This window comes from Aotus nancymaae, unplaced genomic scaffold (assembly GCF_030222135.1).
Source record: "Aotus nancymaae isolate 86718 unplaced genomic scaffold, 86718_ANA_hifiasm-v0.15.2.pri h1tg000004l, whole genome shotgun sequence".
Lineage (NCBI taxonomy): Eukaryota > Metazoa > Chordata > Mammalia > Primates > Aotidae > Aotus > Aotus nancymaae.
In genome coordinates, this window is record NW_026988415.1 from 27,022,582 (window position 1) to 27,029,308 (window position 6,727).

The 6,727-nt window shown below is 33.0% G+C and overlaps 1 non-coding gene across 1 annotated transcript; it reads left to right on the plus strand.

Annotated features, from left to right (window-relative positions):
• The first annotated feature begins 5,991 nt into the window (after positions 1-5,991).
• Positions 5,992-6,098, plus strand: LOC135269452 (U6 spliceosomal RNA). The gene has a single exon (XR_010337746.1). It is a non-coding gene; the product is annotated as a U6 spliceosomal RNA (small nuclear RNA).
• The last annotated feature ends 629 nt before the right edge of the window (positions 6,099-6,727 follow it).

The window sequence follows — 6,727 nt, forward strand, 5'->3', positions numbered from 1 at the left end:
TAGGTTCAAGCCTGTTCATAATTTTATCTAAGTGCCCTGACTTTCTTAGTTCACATAATTATGTAAGGCAATTCTTTGTAATATATGTCTTGTTATCTACCTATCTCTTTATCTATCTATTACTATTTAATAATGGTTACTTTTATGCATCTACTTGGCTAACTTATAGTACTCACTAAACTAGGTATGCCTATGAATGTATTCTGTAGGTGTGGTTAATATCTACAATAAGTTAAGTATTTTACCTCAATAATGAGAATATGCCTCATGAAATCAGTTGAAGGCCTTAAGAGCAAAACCTAAGGTTTCCTAGAAGAGAAGAGATGGAGAAGAAGTAGAAGGAGGAGGAGAAGAAAAAAAAGAGAAAGAAGATGAAATGTCATATTAGTTGTATTTCTCTGGAGAACCCTGATTATACACCACACACACACACACACACACACACTCACACACACACATACACACTACTGGTTTCGCTTCTTTGGTTGAATCCTAACTAATACCAATAGGTACAAGACCACTAGGTTCTCTGGGAGGAACAGACATAGATGGGGAGTTCAGCATCTAGTGGAAAAGGTTAGGCAAGGAGAAATAATGAATATGCAACAGGAAATATACTTATTGACTTTGGTTTGGCAAATAATTTATGCCTAATTCCCTAAAAGCAATGGCAACAAAAATATTTGACAAGTGGGATCTAATTAAACTAAAGAGCTTCTGCGCAGCAAAAGAAATTACCAACAGAGTAAACAGACAGCATACAGATTGGTAAAACATATTCACAAACTATGCAACTGACAAAGGTCTGATATCCAGAATCTACAAGGAACATAAACAAATCAACGTGCAAAAAAACAAAATGTCTGATTATAAAATGGGTGAAGGGCATGAACAAACACTTCTCAAAAGAAGACATACACATGCATCCAACAAACATAAAAATTGCTCTGCATCAGTAACCATCAGATAAATGCAAATCAAAACAATGAGATACAATCTCATACTGATAAGATTATTGCTGGTGATTATTAGAAAGCTAAACAACAACAGATGCTGGCAAGGCTGCAGAGAAAATGGAATGCTATTTATGGGAAGGCAAACTAGTTCACCCACTGTGAAAAGCAGTTTGGAGATTTCTCAAAGAACTTAAAATATAACTACCATTTAACCTAGCAATCTCATTACTGGATATATATCAAAAGGAAAATAATTTATTCTATCAAAAAGACAAGCACACCCATATGTTCATTGTAGCACCATTCACAATAGCAAATACATGGAATCAACCTAAGTGCTCATCAAGAGTGGACTGGATAAAGAAATGAGCTGTATATACACCATGGAATACTACACAGTCATAAAAAAGAAGGAAATCATGCCCTTTGGAGCAACATCTTATGTGACCTAAAAAAAGAACAGAAAAGCAAAGACTCCATGTTCCCACTTATCAGTGGGAGCTAAACAGTAAACACATCAGAACAAAAAGATGGGAAGAATAAACACTGGGGATCACTAGATAAAGAAGGGAGGGAGTGGAGTATGGGCTGAAGAGCCACCTGTTAGGTACTATGGCATTCAAGGGAAAAAAAATTAAATTAAGCAAATAAATCAACACAACCTAATTTAGATGTTGAAGAGCTTGGAATTGACAAGTATAGGAGAAGATTTAGCTGTTTTCTAATAAATTCCACTTAACCTATTTAATTGAAATGACACATCACTGAATTAATAGTTTAACTACATTACTATGAAGCTTAATAACATTATTTTATTAAAAATCAACAAAAAAGTGTAGAGACCAATATTCACTACTGTTGGTAATTAACATTATCTCTGTATCCCATGGTTGCAATATTCAGGAAATGTGTGATTTATTGCTCTTCAATTAAAGACTCACTTTCAACACAATTCAATTAATGTGATAAGCATCTAATTTCTACAACAGAAACAACAACACAATTATGAAGAAATGCTACCTTATAAAGTACAAAAAGATAACGTGAAAAGTAATTCAAACTGTGAGAATTATTCTGCAGTAAAAAACAAGGAAGAATATCCCTATGCAAATCCCATCCCCAAGTTTGTCCAATAATGATACCTTAACATGAATATTTCTCTCAATACTATTTCAGGTAATGAAGCAATTTACCTATATAGACTGAACTTTAAGCTCATTTGAATTCTGAGAAAAGCCTGTACTCATAAAGTTTTAATATACCAACCCAAATAATACACACCCAAGGCTGAAACACCACCTCAGGGAAATGACTTGTGAAATTTAAATCAACATTAGTTCGCTGAGGGAAAAATGGTGAAATCTATTGTTTGACCTTTTGCAGATAAAACGGCTAAATGTTATATTGTTTTGGAGCCATTCAGAGTGTTTTACCTTACAAGAAACATGGTTAAGAGTTACACAATTTTAAATCCAAAGCAAAAAAATTAAAAAAAGAACAAAACATAGAACAATATGTACAGCAAATTGCAATTATGTAAAAACGTGTATGTCTAAGTGGATAAGGTTAAGAAACGGATACACAAGGAGAAAATAGCTGCTCCATTAGGATTTCTATTATTCAAAATGCCATTAATATTGTTGATATATCAACTTACTCACTAAAATCGAATAAAAAGAAAGTTAAAACAGAAAACCAATCTAGCCAACACAAAATCTAGCTCATGTATTAGTAAAATTTTTATGTGTAGTACTGTACTTTAGTAGCACAAAAATGCACTGTATAACGAGTAGGTCAAATTCAATACTTTTCTTGTGATTAGATTCTCCCTCCTCCCATCTGAGAATTTCCTCAGAATATCTGAGAAAAGAGAACCAGCAGATAATGTTGCCCATTAAAATAAATTTTAAAGATTTAATATAAAACATTAAAACTGTTTCCTTGAACATCATCTTCAGTGTCTTATTGATCTTTATATTCTTAGTTTAGGTATAGCTCAATAAAATTTGTGAAATTAATGAAAAAATGATAATTAGTTATAACTAACTTCAAACGTTTTGGTTACAATCATTGTATAGTAGCAAATACAAATAAGTTTATCTAAGATTTCAGCATCATTATATAGTCTATTACTAAAAACATAGTATTTAATAATTTTTGTAGAATTAGGCTCCTGAATCAGAAGCCTTGGGTGATTTATTTTATTACTTTTTCTGAATATATAGTAACTATATATGAAAAATGTATATTTTTTAATGTGTCATTTAGGTCAATTGACTTTTCAGGATTCTGACATGAATGAGAAAAGCCAATAATACACACTCTACAAAGAACGTACTCCCAAGGTATTGGGTAATCTAAAACATCATTAGAGCAACATAAGTACTCTCTTTCATGCAGTTCAGTTTAGTTCTTCCATAAGTGCAAGTGTGTGAACACATACACACCAACTTTGGGGCTGCAATGTTATTATGAAGTTACCAGAGGCAATGCATTGGAATAGCTAATAATAACAAGAAAAATTATTTATAAACTTTTTGTCCAAGGTCATTTCCTAGAATATGAACTAGGTATGTGAGAAGTGATGTACATCAATTTGTCAATTTTTCAAAGAAACCAATTAAGCTGGCATCACAAAAATTCATCAGCCTTTAAAAGATAATTTATCCTAACTTGCCTTCTCTAATGTTTATGAAAGCAAAACGTTCCTATCTTGAAAAAAATCAATATATTTTTTCAAATTGCAAAAAGTGCATATCATTGTTCTAAGTCAATCTGATATACAAGATTGAATTTTTACAGCATATCTAGTGCATATAATGAGTTCATTTCATGTAACTGAAGACTAAAATTTAGGAAATTCCCTGCGTGAAATGTATTAGGTGACACCTTATATAGAAAAGAGAAATTTCCATGCTAGCCCTATTAGACATTATATATAGACAAAAGAAAAATATACATGAGAGGAAAAGTTGAATTATTTAAAATGTGGAGGCACACTGACCACACTGGTATTGCCAGCAAAGACAAGGCAGCTTATTCTATCTGCCTGTTCCCTTTGATTGCAATACGATTCTGCTACATCTTTACATGGGGTACTAGCGGGGCCAGCATTTCCTGGCCACCTCTCTAAAGCTGAGGAAGATCAAAGCCCTGCATCTTCCAGACCTCCATTCAGCAGCAAAAGGCAGCCAAAATCTCATGTATTCTAGCACTATCCCCAAGTGGCAGAAGACAGCCTAGGCCTGTTATCTCTCAGCCTACCACTGTACAGTAGAAGATAAACAGGCTTGTTGTCTCCTGTCTGCAAATCCAGATGCAGAGGGTGACTCAGAAACAACATTTATCAACCTTCTATTCACTGTTAGAATATGGCTCAGGCAGGTACTTTCATACTCCAGCAGCACTAGTAGAGATTGACCAGGAAGTTTGCCGGCACCAGGTACCTCAAAAACTAGGCTAGGGGAAATGCTCCTTGTCCCACAGACCAATGTTATCCATTCTTCTAGTGGCACCAAGAGGCTTAAGGAGTTTCTTCTGCCCAAATGTACATAAATTGCAGGGATAGAAGCATCATAAAAACATTTCAACTAGCCATTATATATTCTTCGTAAACAGATGTAAAATTATATATAAAGTCTCAGCAAAGAAATAGAAAGTATGGAAATAACCAAATGAAAATTATAACTGAAAAGAACAAAAAATAAAATAAAAAGCTTTCTGGATGGGTTCAGTCATAGAATGGAGAAGACAGAGAAAAGAATCACTGAACTTTAGGACAGATCAGTAGAATGCATACTATGTGAAAAAGATAAAATAGGCCAGGCATGGCGGCTCATGCCTGTAATCCTAGCACTTTTGGAGGCTAAGGTGGACAGATCACAAGGTCAGGAATTTGAGACCAGCCTGGCCACTATGGTGAAGCTCCATCTCTACTAAAAATACAAAAATTACCCAGGTGTGGTGGGATGTGCCTGTAATCACAGCTACTCGGGAGGCTGAGGCAGGAGAACTGCTTGAACTCGGGAGGCAGAGGTTGCAGTGAGCCAAGATCACACCACTGCACTCTAGCCTGGGCGACAGAGCAAGACTTTGTCAAAAATCAAAAAAGATTTTAAAAAGTAGAGAGAAAATAAACTAATAAGAAATTAACAAGTCTTCAGAGATCTATGAGACAATAAAATTCTAACATTTGTACCATTGGAGTTTACAAAGGAAATAAAAGAGAATATAACTGAGAAAAATATTGAAGAAATAATTATTCAAAATTTTGCAAATTTGACAAAAAACATAAACTGCCAGATTCAAGAAGTAGAGTGAGCCCCAAACATAATAGACGTATGAAAACACACAGAATTAACTTCTAAAAACTAAAGATAAAACAATAAAAAATTTGAGAGTAGCAAGAGAGAAATGACATATTACTTATAGAGAAACAACAACTCGAGTGAGAGTAGTTTTCTCATCTGAAATTATGGGGGCCAGAACGAAATGGCAGGTAAGTTATCAACTGCTGAAAGAAAATAACTGTCAACTGTGAATGCTATATGCAGTAAAACTACCTTTTAGATATTAAGGAGAAAAAAAAATCTTCATTTTAAGAAAAACTAAGAAAGTTTGTTGCTAGCAGACCTACACTTAAAAAATCACTAAACAAAGTTATCCAAAGAGAAAGTAAATGAAACAGGAGGCTTGAAATTTCAGAAAGGATATGAAAAGCAAAGAAATGGAAAAAAGTTTAAAAAATACAATAGGTTGTCCTTATTTTAATGAGTTTCTTCAAATATATTTGATGGTTGAAGTAAGATTTATAACACTATCATCTGAGGTAATCAATCTAAGTATAAGAAACACAATACAATTACACTTAAAAATGATAAGGTAAAGAGACACAAATGGAAGTAAGGTTTCTACTCTTCACTCAAAGTGGTAAAACATCAGCACCAAAAGACTGTGATAAATTATATTTACATATTTTGATACCTGTAGAAACCATGAAGGAAAATATACAAAGTTATATATTAGAAATGCTACAGTGCTTGCTTCGGCAGCACATATACTAAAATTGGAACGATACAGAGAAGATTAGCATGGCCCCTGCGCAAGGATGACACGCAAATTCGTGAAGCGTTCCATATAAAAAAAAAAAAAGAAAAAAAGAAATGCTACAAATTAATCAGTATGAAATTTCAAAAATTGATTCAAATAACCCATAGCAAAAGAAAATAATAAGAGAAACAAGAAACAGAGGCAAGAAATAGTAAGTAAATAATAAAATGGTAGACTTATGCAATAACATATCAGTAATTAATGAAAATATAAAAGGTATAAAAATAAAAAATAAATGACTGAGAAGATAAAAAACAGAACCTAAGTATGTGCTATCTATAAAAAACTCACTTTAAACAAATAAATAAGTTGAGTGTAAAAGGAAAGAAAACATATATCAATCAGATATTAAACCAAAAATATGTGAGTGACTATATTAGTAATAGAAAAAGTATATAACAAAAAGTTGCTAGGCATGAAGAGACATTACACAATGTTAAAACGCTAAATCTATCAAGAATACACAAAGAACCTAACTGCATGCATCAGACAATAGAGCTACAAAATATATGAAGCAAATACTGATATAAATATACAGAGAAGGAGAAAAACGTGTAATTATACTTAGAAAGATGAATACCTTGCTTTCACCAATTGGTAGCACTATTAGGAAGAAAATTAGCAAAAATAGAAAACTAAAAAGCATTATCAACCAGTAGGAC